The 20,718-nt window shown below is 43.3% G+C and overlaps 1 protein-coding gene and 1 long non-coding RNA gene across 2 annotated transcripts in view; one reads left to right on the top strand and one right to left on the bottom strand.

Annotated features, from left to right (window-relative positions):
* Positions 1-12,876: 12,876 nt before the first annotated feature.
* Positions 12,877-14,727, bottom strand: LOC140710268 (uncharacterized). Its single transcript, XR_012091236.1, has 2 exons — positions 13,983-14,727; positions 12,877-13,549 (listed from the first exon to the last, which is right to left on the bottom strand). It is a non-coding gene; the product is annotated as an uncharacterized lncRNA (long non-coding RNA).
* A 93-nt stretch (positions 14,728-14,820) lies between these two features.
* Positions 14,821-20,718, top strand: part of C25H1orf21 (chromosome 25 C1orf21 homolog) — a 236,971-nt gene continuing 231,073 nt past the window's right edge. Inside the window, exon 1 of the mRNA XM_007989207.3 lies at positions 14,821-15,161. The gene's annotated coding sequence lies outside the window, so the exon portion shown is untranslated. The remainder of the gene's footprint in view (positions 15,162-20,718) is intronic.

Raw genomic sequence — 20,718 nt, 5'->3', positions numbered from 1 at the left:
AATTGCATGTAAAAAATCTATTTCTGGCCTCTCTTGATAAAGCATATGAGATTCACCCCCACAGATGTCAATGACCACCTGGAACTGGGAGGTGGCTGCCCTCTGCAGATGGTGGAGTGGGGCATGCCCTGATGCGCCCCAGTCCCTGCAGCCTGCCCTATTGCCCAAGTTACTTCTGAGCCTTTAGAGACATGTGAGTAAGGGACACTTATCCACTTTCTGCATCATGTCATGTACAAATAACCAGCTAACAAGTAATTACGAAGCACCTACTAAATGTCCATTACAGTCCTGGTTGCTCTCTGAATAGGAAAATTTCAAGAAATTGGGAAAATTCAAAAGTTAGAAGAAAACTCACCCCTATGCTCAAGGCACTTACAGCCTAGTTCTGTGCCACCCAATACGATATTCCCTAGCCACATGGGGCTCCTGAGCACTGGAAATGCAGTTAGTCTGAATCAAGCTGTGCTGTACGTGTGAAATACACACTGGATTTTAATGACATTTAATGACATTTTAGTGACACTGGATTTTAAAGATATTTTGAAATGAAAATATTTTGATATGTTGGGTTAAATGCAATCTGTTATTAAAAGTAATTTTTTTTTTTTTTTTTTTTTTTTTTTTTTTTTTTTTTTTTTTAGTTTCCAATGTAGGTACTAGAAAATTTAAAATAACATGTGTGGTTTGCATATTTCTATTGAATAGCATTGGTCTCGTTGGTGAATGTATGTTCAGCAAAAATGTACCCAAACTCCCAGTAGCTGGGGTGATATATGCACCCTAATGGAAATGGAATATGAATCAAAATAGGTGAAATGTGACTAGATCTGTGTCTAGCACTGCATAGAACCTGGAACTGCAACGGGATGTCTGTCCTTTAATCTGATTCTGACCTTTTCCTTCTGCTTTAACTGACAGTCCCTGGTGAAGATGATGATGAGATGGAGAATGGGGAGAAGGAGGCAGCAAGGTTTAGGATTTCAAGACTGCGGGGAAGTTGTGTTTGCTTGGGTCCTCCAAGAAGCAAATGCCAATTTGGGCTTAAATGCGCAAGGATTTTATTAGGGGAAATGCTTGTGGGAAAGAAAATAGGGAGGGACCCAGAGAAGGCAGGGAGAGTCAGTCTAAGCCTTCAGAAGGAGAGAGGGAGAGAAAGTTGAGTGGAAGCATCCCAGGCTGCTGTGCAGGCTAAGGCAGGTTCAGCAAAGCATGGGAGAGACCCGGGGACAAAGTCGGAGGAATCCTGTGTCTCCCAGAAATGGGGTGCCTTAGTATCCCTGCTGCACTCAGTCATTGGCTGGGAGTAGCCTATGGGAAGTGTGGCCTCTGCAGACACACAGCAATGGGTTTCAGGGTACAGTAGCCTGGGGTTGGAGATCAGCGAATGCATTCTCAGCCGCTGCAGAAGCCATCTATGGTATCCAATGGTCAATCTAGAAAATGCATGAGAACATTCCCTGCAAGAGAGCAAAGACTGAAAGTGGCCACCCCTTTCTTGCATCCTTAGAATACCAGTATCTTTACCTGCCCACCTAGGTCTTATGGTTCATCCTTCATTTATTTGCATGGCTCCCCTCTGAAAACTATAAAGAAATATATATGTACCTAAAGAAAAAAGAGTAACCCCCATGTATATTAATTATAGTGTAAGTTGAAGTGCTGATTGAGTTTACAGTGAGCAGAATAGGGGTTTGAACTAAAAATCTTAAAGGCCACTTCCAATTCCAACAGCTATACTTTTTAAACTATTTTCAGGGAAAGACTCTGAAAGGTGTCAACTCCTTTTTCAATAACTGCTTTTTTTTCCCTGTCTATAATAAAGTAAAATGTACTCTTTATAGAAACTTTGAAATTTAGAGAAAATGTATTTTAAAGAGGAATCACCCCAAATCCTACCACATAAAACTTATCATTAACATTTTATTATTTTTCCAAAGCACACTTGTATCTATTTTAATTCGATCATAGTATATATACAATTTTACATATTCTTTTGTAGCATAATGTATCATAAACATTTCCCCCATATCATTAAAAATTCCTTAACAGGCTGGGCATTGTGGCTCATACCTGTAATCCCAGCACTTTGGGAGGCCTCAGGAGGCGGATTGCTTGAGGTCAGGAGTTTGAGACCAGCCTGACCAACATAGTGAGACCTCATCTCTAGTAAAAATACAAAAATTAGCTGGGCATAGTGGCACACACCTGTAGTCCCAGCTACTCATGAAGCTGAGGCAGCCTGGGCGCAGTGGCTCACACCTATAATCTCAGCATTTTGGGAGGCCGAGGTGGGCGGATCAACTGAGGTCAGGAGTTCAAGACCAGCCTGGCCAACATGGTGAAACTTCGTCTCTACTAAAAATACAAAAATTAGCCAGGCGTGGTGGCGGACACCTGTAATCACAGCTACTCAGGAGGCTGAGGTGGGAGAATTGCTTGAACCAGGAGGCAGAGATTGCAGTGAGCCGAGATTGTGCCATTGCATTCCAGCATGGATGACAAGAGCAAAACTCCGTCTTAAAAAAAAAAAAAATGCTGAGGCAGGAGAGTCTCTTGAGTTCTAGGCTGCAGTAAACTGTCATCTCACCACTGCACTCCAGCCTGGGCAACAGAGCAAGACACTGTCAAAAAAATAAAAAATAAAAAAATAACCTTCCTGACATATATTATTATACATCTCTGATTATTTTCTCATGATAAATTCTTAGAAGGCTAATAATTGCTAGGACAAGGGATATACAACTTCTAATTTTGAACATAGTGATAAATTACTTTATCAGTGGGGTAAGAGTACCTCTTTTTCTAAACCTTCCTCAACTCTAGAGAACTACTTTTTAAAAATCTTTGTCAATTGAATAGATAGAAAATGGCATCGTATTTTCAATATATTTCCTTTTATTACTAGTCACATTGAACCTTTTCATTTATTTTATTAATAATTTATATTTCCTCTTTTGTGAATTATTTCTTCATATCCTTGATTGACCAGTTTTCTATTGATTTGTTATTTTTTTCTGGACTCATAGGACTCTTTTTGTTTTTTTGTTTTGAGACAGGTTCTCACTCTGTCACCCAGGCTGGGGTGCAGTGGCATGATCTCGGCTCATTGCAACCTCTGACTCTAGGGCTCAAGTGATTCTCGTGCCTCAGCTACCGAAGTAACTGGGACTACAGGTGTGCACCACCATGCCCAGCTAATTTTCCTATTTTTAGTAGAGACAGGGTTTCACCATGTTGCCCAGGCTGTTCTTGAACTCCTGGCCTCAAGATATCCTCCCACCTCAGCCTCCCAAAGTGCTGGGATTACAGGCGTGAGCCACTACGCCCGGCCTAGGACTCTTTACGTATTAAGTGAACTAATCATTTATCTATCAAATATATCACAAATATCAGTCCAGTGTATCATTTCTTTCCCATTTTTGTTTATGATGTTTTTCTGACATATAATTGTTTTGTGTATGCAAAACTAGCAATCTTTTCATTTATGGTTTCTGCTTAGGTAAGCCTTGCCTATTTCAAGATGATTATATATAAATTTCCCTATGTTTTTTCTTCTACTGAAAAGAAGACAAAAGTGGATTTACTTTTCATATTCAATATGTCATCCATTTGGAATTTATTTTTATATATTAATGAAGGTAGGAAGCTAATTTTCTTATTTTACAAAATATTGCCAGTTGTTCCCAACACTATGGCATAATCTATCCTTTCCTATTTATTTGAATTTTCATCTTGCACAAGGATAATGTTTTTAAAATTGCTGTGGGTTTTAAAAATCCTTTTGTTATTCATTTCCAGTTTTATTGCATTGCCATCAGAGAACATGGCCTAGATATTCGTCTGCTTTGGGAAATATATGGATATTACTCTTTTGCTAAGTATAGTGAGTCTCAGTCATGGTGAACTGTTATGTTATGGGTGTGTTGCAAAGTAAAGTTTGACTATTTTAAAATATTCAAACTTGTGAATGGTGTACATTTTTATAAATTAGGATTTTGGCTTTTTTTTTTCCTTTTCTTTTTTTTGAGACAGAGTTTCATTCTTGTTGTCCAGGCTGGAGTGCCATGGCACAATCTCGGTTCACTCAACCTATGCCGCTGGGGTTGAAGCGATTCTCCTGCCTCGGCCTCCCAAGTAACTGGGATTATAGGCATGCACCATGAGGCCTGACTAAGTTTTGTATTTTTAGTAGAGATGGGGTTTCACCACTTTGGGCAGGTTGGTCTCAAACTCCTGACCTTAGGTGATCTGCTCTTCTCGACCTCCCGAAGTGCTGGGATTACAGACGTGAGCCACTGCACCCAGCCAAATTAGGGTATTTTTGATGTCTCCCCAATAATAATATAATCCTTACTCACCAGCATTACGGTTCTTTCTAGTGGAATAGACTTTTGGGAGCTGTATGGAATCACAGCATGGAGTCACAGCAGTGTTGGGTGGTGGCTGCCAAGGTTCCTGTGTGTTGGTGTACACGAGGTCTGGCCGTTGTGGTTTCTGTTTTTGAATTTCGAGAAGGACTCTGCTTCCCGTGATGCTGCAGACAGTAATTACAGTAATTCTTTCTGGTCCCTCTGACTCAAGCCAGTATGATTAAGCCTCTATTCCTTACAATTTAAAAAAAAAAAAAAAGCCTAATTGAAACACCATGTGCATTCTTTAGGACTGAAAGAGGGTCCAGTTCATATCAGATAAGCAGCCTGAGGAGGTGGGCCTGGAATTCTAACGTGGGTCTCTAAGGAGGCAAGCAGCCCTAGCAGACTGGGAGCCCTCTACAGAGTAGTGACTCCATGGAGATGTTGCATAGCTGGACCAGGCCTTCTCCCCCAAGAGTCATCCCAAGGCGACCGGGACTGGCACTGCCTTGGGATCTGAACTCTGAGCTTTGCTGTTTGGTACACTTCCAAAGGGATTTAGTAAGTACCTATTTCCCTCTCCCTGGTTACAGTAGTTCTAGCCCCTCTAGCCGTGGTTACAGGAAGATCCTGCTGCAAACCTTCTCTGGCTCCTTGGGTCTTTCTTTTGCATTTAGTGAATTGAGAGTTTTCCTTCTTTTCTTTCGAATGCATTGCACTTCATTGAAAGAGAGTATCTAATACATAATTTTTAGATTGCTCTGGAATGTGGTAGCACCTCAATTGAGTTTCTAGGATGGTCACAAATGTCCCCCTATTGTTTTAATTCCTTTAAGAGTGGATTTTGAAGGAACATGTGGGAGTTAAGCCTTTGTGCTCCAATTATCATCATGAGTTGAAAATTACTTTTCCTGGTTTAATTCCTTTTTTCTCATTTTAAACTAAAACGTTTTCATTTTAAAATAATACCTCTTTATTGAATCTGCCTAAGTAATTAAAGGAAGAGAAGTACAATGAATAGGCATCAGTTGGTAGAAATACTAGAACATTTTTAATAGCTGAAATGAAACATATTAAATATAATGACAGCCTGAGCAACATAACAAGACCCCCATCTCTACAAATACATATATATATATATTTGATTTATTATTTTTTTATTTTTTGAGACAGTCTCGTTCTGTCGCCCAGGCTCGAGTGCAGTGGCATGAACTTAGCTCACTGCGAGCTCCACCTCCTGGGTTCACGCCATTCTCCTGCCTCAGCCTCCTGAGTAGCTGAGACTACAAGCGCCCGCCACCACGCCTGGCTAATTTTTTCTATTTTTTAGTAGAGATGGGGTTTCACTGTGTTAGCCAGATGGTCTCGATCTCCTGACCTCGTGATCTGCCTGCCTTGGCCTCCCAAAGTGCTGGGATTACAGGCATGAGCCACCATGCCCGGTCACTTACAAAAATATTTTTAAAAAACTTAGTTGGCTGTGGTGGCATGTGCCTTTAGTTCTAGCTACTCAGGAGGCCGAAGTGGAAGGATTGCTTAAGCCCAGGAGTTTGAGGCTGCAGTGAGCCATAATTGCACCACTGCACCCCAGCCTGGGCAACAGAGTGAGACCCCGACTCAAAAAAAACCAACCAACCAAACAATAAAAACATATAATGGATAATCTCAGATTGGTATGCAACATATTCTTTGATTTTTGCTCAATGTTTTTCTTTGTACCTCCTTTATCCTCTCTCTTCTCCCTTGTAGGAATTTCACGTCAGGATACCTAATGGGTGATATCAGGAGTAAATAACTCATTCAACAAACACAATTTGAGCCCCACAATTTGTAAAGCTTTGAGCAAAGACATGCAAAGGGTAACTGAGTACTGGCTGTAGCAACTACCATTGTAAAACTGTAAACTTCCACAGGACAGCACATTAAAAAAAATTCTCAACATGATTCGTCATTAGGGAAATGTATTTGAAAACTGTAAAAAGCTACCATTTCACATCTACTAGGATAGCTAGAATAAAAAAGTCAGGCCAGGCACAGAGGCTCATGCCTGTAATCCCAGCACTTTGGGAGGCCAAGGAGGGCAGATCGCTTGAAGTCAGTGATTTGGGACTGGCCTGGCCAACATGGTGAAACCCCATCTCTACTAAAAATACAAAAATTAGCTGGTCATGGTGGCATGCCCTGTAGTCCCAGCTACTCGGGAGGCCGATAATTGCTTGAACTTGGGAGGCAGAAGTTGTAGTGAGACAAGATCGCGCCACTGCACTCCAGCCTGGGTGACAGAGTCAGACTTGGTCTCAAAAAAAAAAAAAAAAAAAAAAATGTCAGGCAATGAAACTGTGAGGATGTGGAGAAGTGGGAGCTCTTCTCTTTGGAGTGATAGAAATGTTCCAAAATTAGATAGTGGTGATGGTTGCACAGTCATGTGAATATATTAAACACAACTGAATTGTGTAATTTACAAAATACATATCTGCCTTGTACTAGTCAGAATTATAATGAATAAACCAAATTTCTGAGGTTTTCAGAAAACCTCGAAACTTTAACAGGAGATGAAGCGGGGAAGAGCTCCATTCTAACAAGGGAAATTTTGGAAAGCTTCTCAGAACAAATAGCATTTAAGCCAGATCACAAGGAACAAGGGTTAACACGATAGCCATTTACAAAACACCTGTATCTGCTCTGTAAATGTGCAGAGTACCAGGTCTTTATTTCAAATTCTCCATCTACGTAATATGTTCTCTTTGTTGCAGATGAAGACCATCAGAGATGGTCAAGATGGCTTGCCCATGGCCACAGAGCTAATGAGTGTCAAGGAAAGAGTGACATTGGCTGAGAGGCAGCTCCTGAAATGTGTAGGGGTTTGAGTAGTCTATGGAGAGGGAAGGATAAGCACAAGGGTGAAGGTGTAGAAAACAGCAGAATAAGGATGGGAACCAGCAAGACAGCCAGATGATTGGACTATTTGTCCAGTTAGTGTTTGGAACCAGGGATCTGTCTGAAAAAGTAGGCAGGAGCCAATTGATGGAAGGTTTTGCATGCATGATGGAAAAGTTTAGGCTTCATTCTGAAGCCTAAAGAATCCAGGATAGAGAGACTGAGGTCTGGGCTAGGACTGTAGAACTAAACAAGCAGGAAAGGAGAAGTTGACAAAACCATAATTTCAAATTGGTGCAAGCATTTTGAGTGTTTACATTCCTTTCCATTAACATTTGGCACTCTGAATAAGGTGAAACGATGTTCTTCATCAACAGCATTATTTTGGACCAAGGACTGATTTAATTAAACTGAGTGCTGATGCATGGAAATGCTATCTTGTCCCAAACCTTCTAGCCCTTTTTGCTTTGTTATCTCCTACCTCATGAGGTCAATGGTCTTCTGGCTAGGAGAAGCGAAGGGGAGCTTCTGTTAGCCAGTAGGTGGCATGGTCTGAGAGTGTTAATTCCCTTTTCCTTGTCCTGGCCCTTCACATGTCATAAAGACTACACCTACACAGGAGAAGGTGGAAAGTGTACTGCAGATATCTATCATTCAGCAGATTCCAGGAGATAAATTGTTCACTTCTATACCCAGAGTCACAAAGGTTTAGAGGCCATCATCAGTTTGGGGTAGTGGTTTAGTACCAGGCTTAAGAACAAATCCCAGCTCTGCCACTTCCAGCTGGGCACCCTTGGCTTTGCTCTACTTACTTGACCTTGCTGTTCCTTGGATTTCACATCTAGGAAATAGAGATAGTAATAATGACATCTTCATAGCATTGTTGGGAGGCTTAAATCAGTTTAAACAGGCAGGAAAGATTAGAAAACTGCCTAATATACACTAATACCCAAAAACTATTTGAAATTCTTGTTTTGGGATTTTCCAATCCCTTCCTTTATCCTTTTTATAATACAATCTTGAAATAATAGTTTGCTTATATCTCTATGGTAGCAATATTTTCCATTCACTCTTAAGATAACTCAATTCTCAACAATTGCATCTGAAATCAGACCACAGTATCAGAACCAGTATAGCTTTTGAAAACTGTAGTGTAATCCATGCTAAAGACTTACTAGCTGCTTTAAGGGTTCTTGCTTCATTATGATGAACAAAACTGCAACTTTACTCCCTGTGTTTGTTTGTTTGTTTATTTATTTATTTATATATTTGAGATGGAGTCTCATTCCATTGCCCAGGCTCAAATATAGTGGCTGGAACATGGCTCACTGTAGCCCTGCCCTTCCAGGTTCAAACATTCCTCCCACCTCAGCCTCTCAAGTAGCTAGGACTATAGGCAGGTACACACCACCACACCTGGCTAGTTTTTAAAATTTTTATAGAGATGAAGTCTCCCTATATTGCTCAGGCTGATCTCAAACTCCTGAGCTCAAGCAATCCGTCCACCTCAGCCTCCCAAAGTGCTGGGATTACAGGCGTGAGCCACCACACCCGGCCTGTGTTTATCTTTTCAATACTGTTTCACTCTCTGAAAAGGATGGGGGAAGGAGAGGACATTTTCAAAGAGGTAAAGCTGAGAAGGAGATGAAAAATCACGTGGTTTTGTTTTTCTGTTTCTTCTCATTCTCTGTTTATTTCCTTTTAGCCACATCCTTCTGCTGTGTCACAGTTGCTGAAATTTCTGGATGTCAATATTTGCTTTCTATCTCCACTAAGAGGAATGCACATAGTAACTTAATTGATTGATTCATCAACTTCCAAAGGTACATTGAACCTGAGCCCTGTAGGAACAACAAGGTCTCCTGTTTTCATAGAGCTTATAGTTGATTGGAGAGACAGAGCCAGTGTGTGAAATAACAATACTATTAGCATGTATAAGCTGGCAGCGGAACAAATCTCTAAGCAGGTATCAGTAAGAGCCAGATGACTTGAGCGTCTGGGGATTCATCAGTTATACCCACAGTGGCAGGGCTGTCAAGTGTCCTGGGAGAAAAGAGCTCTACACTAGAATGCTAACATCAATATCTGAATGAAGCAAAGGCCAGAAAACAAAAAGAAGAGGAAGCCAGCAACCCTGAGAGGCTCTGCTGATCCCTTAGTAGTATCTGTATTTACTTTCCCTCTGCTTCATTTTGAGTCTCACTCTGGTGATGGGCTCTTACACTCTTTGCTTCAAGGGAAAATGTTCCATGTTCTCACCTTCTATCTACTCATCTCTTAAAAACGACATAAAAGAAAACATAGGCCAGGCGCAGTGGCTTATGCCTGTAATCCCATCACTTTGGGAGGCCGAGGCAGGAGGATCACAAAGTCAAGAGATCGAGACCATCCTGGCCAACATGGTGAAACCCCATCTCCACTAAAAATGAGCTGGGCGTGGTGGCGCATGCCTGTAATCCCAGTTACTTGGGAGGCTGAGGCAGGAGAATCGCTTGAACCCAGGAGGCAGAGGTTGCAGTGAGCCAAGATCGCACCACTGCACTCCAGCCTGGTGACAGAGACTCCATCTAGAAAAAAACCCAAAAAAACAGAAACAACAACAACAACAAAAAACCCTAAGGAGAAAGTCAAGAAGAAAATAAACAGATAACAGATATAAACAAGAAAGTAAGAGCTATCTAAGGTCTGGAAAAGCTGGTTACTCAGAGTAATTCACACATCATTGAAAGACCAATTAGAACCATTAGCAAGTTGTTAGCACTAACTTTAAACTCTGCCTGATTTAGCCTGGAACCATCCAGAAGGAGCTGTGTGTCACCATAAGTGGCACCATTATAAAATCAAAATGCATAAACAGCTCTCTATTCACAGCTGCTTATTGGGTCCTTTACTTGTGTGTGCACTGTGGTATCCCTGAAGGAAGATTTTAAACACACACACACACACACACACACACACACACACACACACAATATCAAGCCTGGTGGAGCTAATGTAAAATATGTGGAAGGTCTCCAACAGCGTAAGGCTGTGGAAGATCCTGGATACTTCAAAAGTTCAGAAACTCAGAGACTGAGATCACTCACTTAGGAGTTATGGTTTGAGCCTGACCTTGAAAGATGAGTAAAACTGAGGCAAAAAAACAGAAGATTGAAGAGAAGACATATTTCTTAATAGTTAAAAGCATGGGCTCTGGCATCTGACTAATGAGAATCAATTACTTTGCTTTGCACCCATGACTTCACCCCTTTGTGCCTCTGTTTCCACATCTGCAAGGGAATGATGATGATAGCTTCTATCTGAACGTATTGTCGGGAAGATGAAGTGAGTTAGTTTGTACTATGAATCACATGATGCCATGCTTGACATACAGCAGACAATCAGTGTTGGCTGTGATTTCATGGAGCAAATGGAAAGAAAGCACATTTCAGAGTAGTCTTCAGCTTAGGGTCACTTATTTTTGAACGACTCTGCCAAAGCCACTTTTGAACTTGATTATTCATAAAAATTAACTTTATGGGAAAACCTTTAAAAAATAAACCACATGAAATGAATTCATTTAGATTTATATGAGAAGTTATAGGAGAGTGGTGTGCTGCTTTTACTGTCTTTTAAAAAATCATACATTTTCCTTGACTATCAATGACAAAGGGAACCTATTGTCTTGGTTGGCTCAGGCTGCTATAACAAAATACCACAGACTGCATAGTCTAAACAAAAGATAAGCATTTCTCACAGGTCTGGAGGCTCAAAGTCCAAGATCATGATGCCAGCCTGCTCAGATTCTTGGTAGAAACCCTCTTCCTGGCTTAGATGTCTGCCGTCTTGCTGTGTTCTCATATGTGGGTGGGAGCGAACAAGCTGTCTGGTTTCTCTTATCAATGCACTAATCCTATCATGAGGACCCCACTCTCAAGTCATCAAAATCCAATTGCCTCCTAAAGACCCCACATTCTAATACCATCACATTGAGGGTTAGGGCTTCAAACATTCAATCTATATCATATTTAAAAGAAAAAGAAGAAATAAAGAATTCAAACCGATATGTTATGTATAGTCCTATAGACGCAAGTCTTTATAAACTAAAGCTTTAGGACTAAGAGAAAATTGACAATGAGAGCGGTGCCTTTGAAGATTAAAATGTAACTTTTCTGGGCAAAAAGAATGTGAAATTTTTGGAAAATCATATTTAGAGTGTTTGAAGATATGGAATCCAGAGATTCTGGTGGTGTGGAAGGGTGATGCAACCGGGCGGAGGGAGGGGGGGAAATGATGTTCTTCATTCTTTTAATGTAAATATGCTTATAGTCATCTTAATAAATTATGAATAGCTAGAGAGATTATGCTGTGATAAAATGTCTAGTAGATTTAGCTTGTGCACACCAAGCATATTTGCGATTTGTGGCCACTCCTGTTGCACGGTTAGCGGGTTGGTGTGCATACCAATGCCGGACATGCCTCTCCAGCACCTTGGTGGCCAACCTGTCTGTCCCCTCCCCTCCCATTTTGCTCTTCTCTCCCTCCCTTCCTTCTGCAACCCCTATAGAGGTCCCCAGTCCCACGGCCCCTGCTGCGCCAGATGCAGGGAAGTGTGTGTTGGTGGCAATGGGAGTCTCCCTCTCACCTTTTCTAAATTTGTGGGGGAAGGGAGGAGAAGTGTCCCAGGGATCCCAGGTAAAATGAGGAATATTTCATATTGAAGCAATGTTTATCAAAGCAGTTGATTTCTATGGAAATTCCAGCACCAGAGAGAATAGGTTTACTCAAAAGCAAACGGGGCTTAGACCTTCATTTACATGAGCCCAATCCAGGGGTTTTTATACTTTTGTCTTTCTTACACTGAAGGTAGCTCCCCAAATTGTTTCATGACCTTCATTTACATTAGCCTCTCCTAAGGCGTTTTAGTATTTTTGTCTTTTTTAATCTTGAAGGTGGCTCCCCAAATTTTAAGTGCTTCAAGTCCTACAAAATCTGGATTGTCTCTGGTCAGCATGGTCATTTAATTGTGGGCTTTTGTAGGCTATCCTGAGAACCTTACTACTGTATAAAATGTTGCTTTTGTGGAAGTTTCTATGAGAAACAAACAACACTTACAACACATATACAATCTTTTCTTGTGTTGGCAAATTGATCTCTAACTAGGTATTTAATAAATGTTTGTTGATTGAATGATGATGAAATAAATGAGGGGAAAATGGATAAACTTGAAGCACTTATTGAATGCTTCTCTCTGGATGGTGGAATTATGATTTTCATTTTCTTTGTACTTAGCTTTTTTCAAATGTTGAAAATTTCCACAATGAACCTGTATTATCTTGAGTAATCTAAACCTAGCTTTAAAAGTTCATAGTATAGATGTTCTTTCATCTACACATGTATGAAGTGCTGCTTCTGTGGCCTTCTCTTAGTTCTAAGGATATCAAGCCAAACAAACCCCATAGCCTTGCCCTCAAGAAATCTACACTACCAAGCACTGTCTGAGCCCTGAAAGGGTACACAGGTCAACATCACAGAGCTCTGTCTATTCAGGGTGGTCTATGTAGATGAGGGAAGGAAAAAGGAGTGGGAAGAACAAAACTTATTGTCCTCAAAGATCCTTTTATATGGATATAGACGTACACACACACACGCACATACCCCTCAGTTATGTATTTATTTCATTTTACCACAGGCAAAAGTTTCAGGCAGGGCATAAAAACCCAAGGGAAAAGTGGATTTCTACACTTGAATAAATCCATCAGCTGGGTCCACTCTCCTCCCTAACTTTTCAGAAGGAATGGAAAGAGAATAAAATTCTACCAAATTTGAGTTTAAAATAATCAAGTTTGAAACAATAGCTTCTATTTATTCTCACCCATGTGTCAGGCACTATGCAAAGTGTTTTACATGCATTGCCACCTCATTTTATTTTCTTTTTACTTTCACAACAAGCTTATGAGGTAGGAACGATCATTATCAATCCCCTTTACAGATGAGGACAGAAATAAGAAATGAAACAAGTCACCTATGGTGAAAGGGATGGGGCTGGTTGCCCCTGATTGAAATCTCAGTTTGTCTACTCTCCTTTCTTAACCGCTCCTTTCCAAGAGGCTAGACTACAAAAAATTTGGGCTCCAAGGAGAAGTATGAACCAGAATATGGATATTTTGTAAAAATGGAATATAAGTTGAGGTTCCTGAACAATGTGATGCTAGGCAGGGTGCAGTGGAATTGGCCTGTAGTCTCAGCTACTTGGGAGGCTGCGATGGAGAAGATTCCTTGAGGAGAATCTCTTGGGTTCAGGAGTTCGAGTCCAGCCTTGGCAGGAAACGCCATCCCTGAAAACAATAAAAATTAAAACAACAATGGGATACTAGCCTTTTAATTTGGAAAAAAAAAAAAGGGTGAAAAAAAAGGTTTTTTGAAACTAGACATTAGTGGTTGATCTAACTCATTTCATTAAACTAAATTATGAATTTGCTTTTCTTGTCTGATGCGTCCTTTTCCATTTTCCGTCTTCATCCTGGCCGAATGTGGGAAATGATCTGGTTTGTGCATAATCCGCGAGGCCCAGGGTGGATCTTTCGCCCCTATTGTTTTCTTGGGTGTTCTCACTCTGGGGGCCTGACGTTCCTCGTGTGTCTAAGGCACTGAGGCAGCAGTGAAGCGCAGGGAAGCCGCACAAAAGACACCGAAAGGCTATCAATGGAAAAAGATCAATTAGGTGCACACAAGAAACACCCAATATGCCAGGGAAGAGGAGAAAAATACCCTTTTCCAGAGGGTGGGAAATTGATTGAGCTTCTATGATGGTCCACAAAGAACCGGACAGATGCAGTGGTGGATGGCGATCTCTCTGGACCACTCCAGACGCGCCCGGCAGACGCAACCTACGCCTTTAGGTCCTAGGAAGCTGACGAGGGTGGGGAGAGGGGCGCAGCACGATCTTGTGTCTTTCCTCCCGGTGCCGCTTCTACAGAATCGCGGATGTTTCATTAATCTTGCAGGCGCCGCAGCTCCGGTCAGTGTGGAGGCGGATCAGCGGCAGGGCCCGGGCCGCTGGGCTGCGCCAGCCCGCCCGTTCAGCCTCGCCCGGGAAGGGAGCCGCCGCGCGGTGGGCCAAGGACGCCCGGCCTTCCCTCTGTCTGCTTCCAGCAGGCACAGCCCCGAGGCTGGGCCCTGGGGCTGGCCCGAATCTCAACTAGAGCTGGGCCCACCCGACTGCCCCACGAGCAGCCTCGCCGCTCCCACGCCACCGCCCGAGTGACAGGCCCGGGAAGGCCGGACAGGACGCAGTCTTCCCGCCGGCGTCTTCCCTCCGGCTGGCCGGCCGCTGCAGGGCTCGCGCGCACACACGTACACACACACACACACAGTCGCCCACACACACACTCAAACACACACCCTCCTCCTTCCCGCCCTGCAGCCCTAGCAGCCCCCAGCCCGCTCCCCAGCGTGCTGCCCCCTGGCTGCCTCCGCAGGCCCCGCCCTGGGGAGGAGAGCCAGGCGCGCGCGGGAGCCGGGCGCGGGGAGGGGCCGGCGGTGGGGGAGTGTCTGCTGCCCCCGCCCCTCGAGTGAGTGACTGAGCAAGGAGCTCCCCTCCCTCGCTCGCTCCGCGCCAGCTCCCGCTCGCTCCCTGCCCACTCCCGGGGGGACGTTCCGTGCCGCGGCCGCCGCGGCCGCCGCTTCTTTCACACTTTAGTTGGGAGCTGCGCGCCGCGCTCAGTTACTGGAGAGCTGGCCGCGCGCCGCCGCCTCCCGCACGCTTGCACGCGGGCCCGGCTTCGGGGTTTTGGGTTCTTACTCCAAGCGGCGGGGAGGAGGGGGAGCCCAGGACACACTGTGGGGAGGAGGAGGAAGAAGAGGAGGAGGGAGGAAGAAAAAAGGCGAGGAGGACACGGGCGGGGGGCGGGAGGCTTGCCACCTTCAGCCCCCCCGCGAACGCCCAAGGTAAGCGTGAGCCATCGCCTGCTCTGGGGCGGGGGGAGCTGGCAGTGCAGCCCGCCCCGGCTTGGCTACCCGGGCATCCCCGGGTGGGCAGGGAGGGAGGCCTGCGGGGTGTCTGCCGCGCGGAAGGGATGGGAGCCGCGGTCGTGGCGCTGCCAGCGCGGGGCCCGGGCTGGGGCTGCTGCTGGTGCGGGGCTGGCGGGGCTGCTGCCAGGGACGGAAGCTGGGGTGGGGGAGCCGCGAGGGGCGTCTGCCGGCCAGGGCGGAGGGTCTGGGATGTGGTCGGGGCTGCTGACGACTTTCGTCACATCGAGGCCTGGGTGGCTGGTGTTAGACACCCCTCCCTTCCCACCCGCACCCTGCCGCCCTCAGCCTTCCTGCTCTCCTCTAGCTTTGCATGTAGCCACCGTACTTTGCAAGCCAGAGCTGGAAAGGAAAAACACAATGTAGGATCCTTTGCTAAGTATCCAAGTCCCTTCTCCCGCTCCGATTGATTGATGTGTTTGTGTGGGTGGTTTGACCCCCGGGATTTCTGAAGTTTTGACCTTTTTGGGGTGGCTTGTTTCGGTGCCTCTGTTTGCCCACCTCGGTATATTTATTATTCGTTCCTATGCGAGGCAGCCAGAGGGTGCTTGGTTATTGTACACGAAACAGATTTCACTCTCCTCTGCAGGCAGTTCGCGAAGTGCCGCCGCCGCGGCTGCCTTAGGTCTGCTGGTTAATGTCCTTTCCCTATCATCCACCCTGCCCCCTCCCTCTACAGAGGGTTAGTTTTTGTTTTTGTTTTTGTTTTTTCCTTTCCACTTACTGTTTGTGTGAGAGAAGTCCTGGGCTTAAGGGCTCTCATTACCCATTCATTTCTCTTCTAAAGCTCTGAATGGCTCAGGCATGTCGGTAAAATTTGGGGTGGTCCTCTTTGCCCCAAGAGTTTCATGGCCAAAGATACAATTATGCATACATAAACACCCATTAATTCTGAGAGACGGCAAGCAGTTTGAGAGAGAAATAATTTGTTTCCAATAGGATGTCGGTGACCTATGGGATCTCTTCCATTGCCTGTGGATTAGGAAAATTGTTTTAAAATAGACAGTGCTTGTGTTGTCCGTGGCTGGAAAACAGCCATAGTTCAGTTGCTGAAGCAACTCTGAAAATGATACACCCTGGGCACCCAGAACCTCAGTAAAGACACACGTAGTCTGACTCAGATGTTAGGAAGGGGACTGACACACCATAGATTCCATGGAGAACTTTTTTCTTTCTTTTCTTTTCTCTCTTTTTTTTTTTTTTTTAGGAGACTGTCCAGACCGTTTGGGGAAATGACAAGTTCATTACACAGACAGATGTAATGAGCACCTCCCTATTCAAGGGGATGGGTTCAGCTTCTGCCTAATGGGAATAACCTTTTAATTTGATAGAATTGGGATCTACCAGGATAGAAACAAACATAGGTGGAGTGGGCCTGGGCTACTTCAGCACTGTGGGGAGAAGGTGATGTTTCTGAAAGGTCTTTTAAGTTCAAGATGCTGAATTTGGAGTTTTCTCCCGTTTTTCATATTGTCTAGAACTGGACTGTAGGATCAATAGAACATGTTCCATGTTGGCTGTTTGGAAATGCAATTGTCAGACATAGAAATTAATTTGGATTGGATCACCTATTTTTGTTTTGCTACTTACAAAGTAGGAAGTACCAGTGGTAGGACAACTGAGTGTATTTATAGGCGTTAAACCAATGCTGGGACTGGTACTTCACAGATCACAAATACAGCATTGAAATAGAATGTCACTCAGTGTTTACTGCTGTGCAAACCTGCTTCAGAGAACAGTCCTGGAGGCTTCTAAAAAGGGCAACAAAGACCACTGCGCTCAGCTCTTGGGTGGGTGCCTGAGGAGGGGCGGGGTGCTTCTGTTGTCTAGCTTTGTCACGATTGGGGCACGATTCCAAAGAAAAATGGCCTTGGGTGGTAGAGAGGTCTCACATCCTCCAGTGTTAAAAGTTCATCCTATAAGGACCTTAAAATTCCAGCTTTCCTCCAGGGTTGGCTTAATTTAACTCTGAGTTTAGAAAACTGATAATTTTGTTTTCTTGGCTAGAAATTTACCCTCCTCCACCCCATCTCACTTTATATTCAACATGGGTTTCTGGGAATTAATAGGCCACTGTCTGAAGGGGTTTGAGCTTCTTGAAGAATCACAGGGCATAATTCAAGAGCTTTGGTACTATTTGCTATGACTGATTAAAAAATCCTACTAAGGAGGAAGGTGGTTTGCACTATTATGAGTGTAATTTCCAGGTGAATCATGCCTCAGCACTGTGTTGCCTTTGTGACCAGACAAGCTTTGAGTTTTACATTCTGAGTGGCTTGCTCCAGGCTCTAAGCAGCCCCCTTCTATAAGATTTTTTTGGTTTGTGTTTGTTTTTGTTTTTTGTTTGTTTGTTTTTGTCCAAAGGAGACACCAAAGGCTGGACAGGGAATGTCATGTCATCTTCCAATAGGGCAGGAGAAGGCAGGTGACATATTTACAGAAGAGTCCTAAGATGATAAATATGACTGTCTTCATTTGAATTTATCAATACAACTTATAGCCATATAATGAGGCATCTTGTGGAGATCACATGTTTAAGTACAGAGGTCTTGGGGTTCTGTATCCTTTGAAGTTTCCTTCCAGCTCTACTTTGAGGGTGGCCCTAACTAAAGGGTAATGGCATAATAATTCTGGAGGGAGATTTAGAAGGAGACTGCCAGTTGACAGAGAAATTGGTGAAACCTCACTGTCTTATGATACTTTGTCTTCCTCCAGCTTCTTAGAACCAAATATAAAGGGAGGAGGGAACATTGCTATGTTTGTATTTTCTCTCCTGATGTTTAGCTGGTATCTCAGACTGTGGTCACTGCTTATTTTAGGTGATTTAGACTGTTTCATTCTGCACCTCCTCATGGGTGGAATGGAATCCAAACTCATCAGAGAGTTGTTAGGAAAGGGTGTGTACACATGGAGAAGCTTCAGACTCCAGCAAGTGCTCTGAGCAGCACGGTGCTGATTATCAGTCAGAAGTCAGGGTATGGCAGGTCTGATCTTACAATGCAAGTTTACATGAAAATAATTTGTATGCGAAAGTTGATTTGCCTCCAGTTTTTTGGGAACCTATTGACTATGTAAATCTACTTATACGTTTAGTCAATCGGAATTCACTCAGAGATATTGGGTCGATCAGTCTTCATGAAAATATACATCTCCTGAAAATACTATTTTGGAAATGGATGTAGTGAAGCCTCCCTCCCAAGGTGAGGGAAGGGTTACACGATATATAATACAGGTTGGAGGACCCTACACAATGTACATGGTGGGTATTCAGATGACCTTTTTTTCCCCAGCTTTACTGTGTAAAGATACTTTTGTTAATAGGGTTTTAGCAAACAAATGCATCTTTGGCCACTTCATGGTCCTTCTTTAGCCTCAATTTTAAAAGTCCCGTAGCGTGGAGTAAATAAAAATTATGCTTAATTGGGTTCTCCATAAAACACAAAAAGCAGATTGCAATAGACCAGTATAAAGTACTGCTTAGAAAACTGAAAAAACAGGGATAGGGCTTGTGTACGAGAAGAATTGCGACAGTGGAACTATATTTTAAAAAATGGTGACAGTTTTGACTTCCAGAGATCATAATTCAAGAGCTTATCTGAAGTGGCATGTAAATTATATACATGCATATTTTTTAAAGTAGGCAATTATTTAGCTTGACTGTCTCAGTTCTGAAGTTTAATTTTACAAGTTATAGTTGCAACAAGAAACAACATGACATGCTGTGGTTATGCAATTATAACAAGAGTGGTTGGACGTAAACTGGGCTAGGATAAACATAGAAATGAGCACACAACAGTGTCTCCAGTCACCAGGTATTAAGAAGTTTCTTTGCTTTTTTATTAACTATGTTACTAGAAAATGTATTTCCCAGGTTGTAGGTTAATCACCTAAAATAATGATTGCTTTCTCTTACATTTGTGAAAGGAGATGCAGCTTCCCCAATCTAAAATGGAAACTGAGAAATTATTTGGCCAAGCTACTGGAAGGCTAGGCCCTTTTACTCATGTCAGCAACCCCCATAGCAGCTAGCACACTACCTTGCACTTGGAAGTCACTCAATGAGTGATTGAATGGAATGGAATTTACCTAATTAGTTAAGATCTGCAGCGTGTCAAAATTTCCTTGGAGAAATACATAGATGCGGACTTAAGTTTTAATAAATGTGTATGGTAGTTTATTAAGAGCCCCATATTATGCCTCAGGTAGGATTTTTAAATGTTGAGACATATTTGACAGGAAACATACCAAGCATGATGTCCTCTCAAATTACTGGAATTTCTTTTTTTTTTTTTTTTTTTTTTTTTTGAGATGGAGTTTTGCTCTGTCACCCAGGCTGAAGTGCAGTGGCACAGTCTCACTGTAATCTCTACCTCCTGGGTCCAAGCAATTCTCATGCCTCAGCCTCCTGAGTAGCTGGGATTACAGGCATGTGCCACCATGCCAGCTAATTTTTATATTTTTAGTAGAGATGGAGTTTTGCCATGTTGACCAGGATGGTCTCGATCTTTTGATCTCAAGTGATCTGCCCGCCTTGGCCTCACAAAGTGCTGGGATTACAGGCATGAGCCACTGTGCCTGGCCCCCAAATTACAGGAATTTCTAGTTAGGGGCATCTTGATTTGGAATAGATATAATTTCTGTATTTGACAGGCACTCCTTCCCTTATGATTGTAGCTGTGGTCTTCATCTTATTTGCCTCAGGGATTCAGTGAATAACAGTGCCTAATATTTATAGTGTGCCTTATGGTTTTCAAAGTCCTTTCATGTGTCCTGTCTCATTTGACATTTGGCTGCAGCCATAGCAGTCAGGGTTTATTTTTTTCCATGCTGGGATCTTTCCCAGAATGAGCCTGGATCAAGGAGTGGTGGAGAGGTCCAGGGAAAGCTCAGGAAGCCCTCCACCTCTTGGTTTTTTAGATTCACCGCTGTTCCCTCTAAGATAACTTGAATAAAGCGGGAACCAAACAGTGTGTACATGTGGACGTTTAGAGTGGAATAATAGACACTGGAGACTCCAAAAGGTGGGAGGATGGGAGGGTGGCGAGGGATGAGAAATTACCTGTTGGGCACAACACTATTTGGGTGATGGGTACACTAAAAGCCCAGACTTCACCACTGCACAATATATCTGTGTCACAGAACCGCACTCCTATCATCTAAATCTAAATTAAAAAAAAAATAACTGAGGTAAAGGAAAGTTGAGACCTGTTAGTGCACTGAGCCCACTCAGGCTCCCAGCATCCAGTGGCTCTCACCCTACACCTGTTCTGTCTCTTGGGCTGACTTTGGCCTCTTAGTCCACCTTAGCCAAGTATCACTTTCATCTTCCTCTCCTTTCCTTTCTGAAGTTTTTTTCATGTTCTTCTGGCCCATAGATCTCTATCCATAGACGCTCCTGCTCCTTTTTTTTTATTTTTTATTTTTCCTTGAGACAGGGTTTCATTCTGTCACCCAGGCTGGAGTGCAGTGGCACAAT

Source organism: Chlorocebus sabaeus, chromosome 25, assembly GCF_047675955.1.
Source record: "Chlorocebus sabaeus isolate Y175 chromosome 25, mChlSab1.0.hap1, whole genome shotgun sequence".
In the NCBI taxonomy this organism is placed as follows: Eukaryota; Metazoa; Chordata; class Mammalia; order Primates; family Cercopithecidae; genus Chlorocebus; species Chlorocebus sabaeus.
This window is presented reverse-complemented; position numbering and strand designations above follow the sequence as displayed.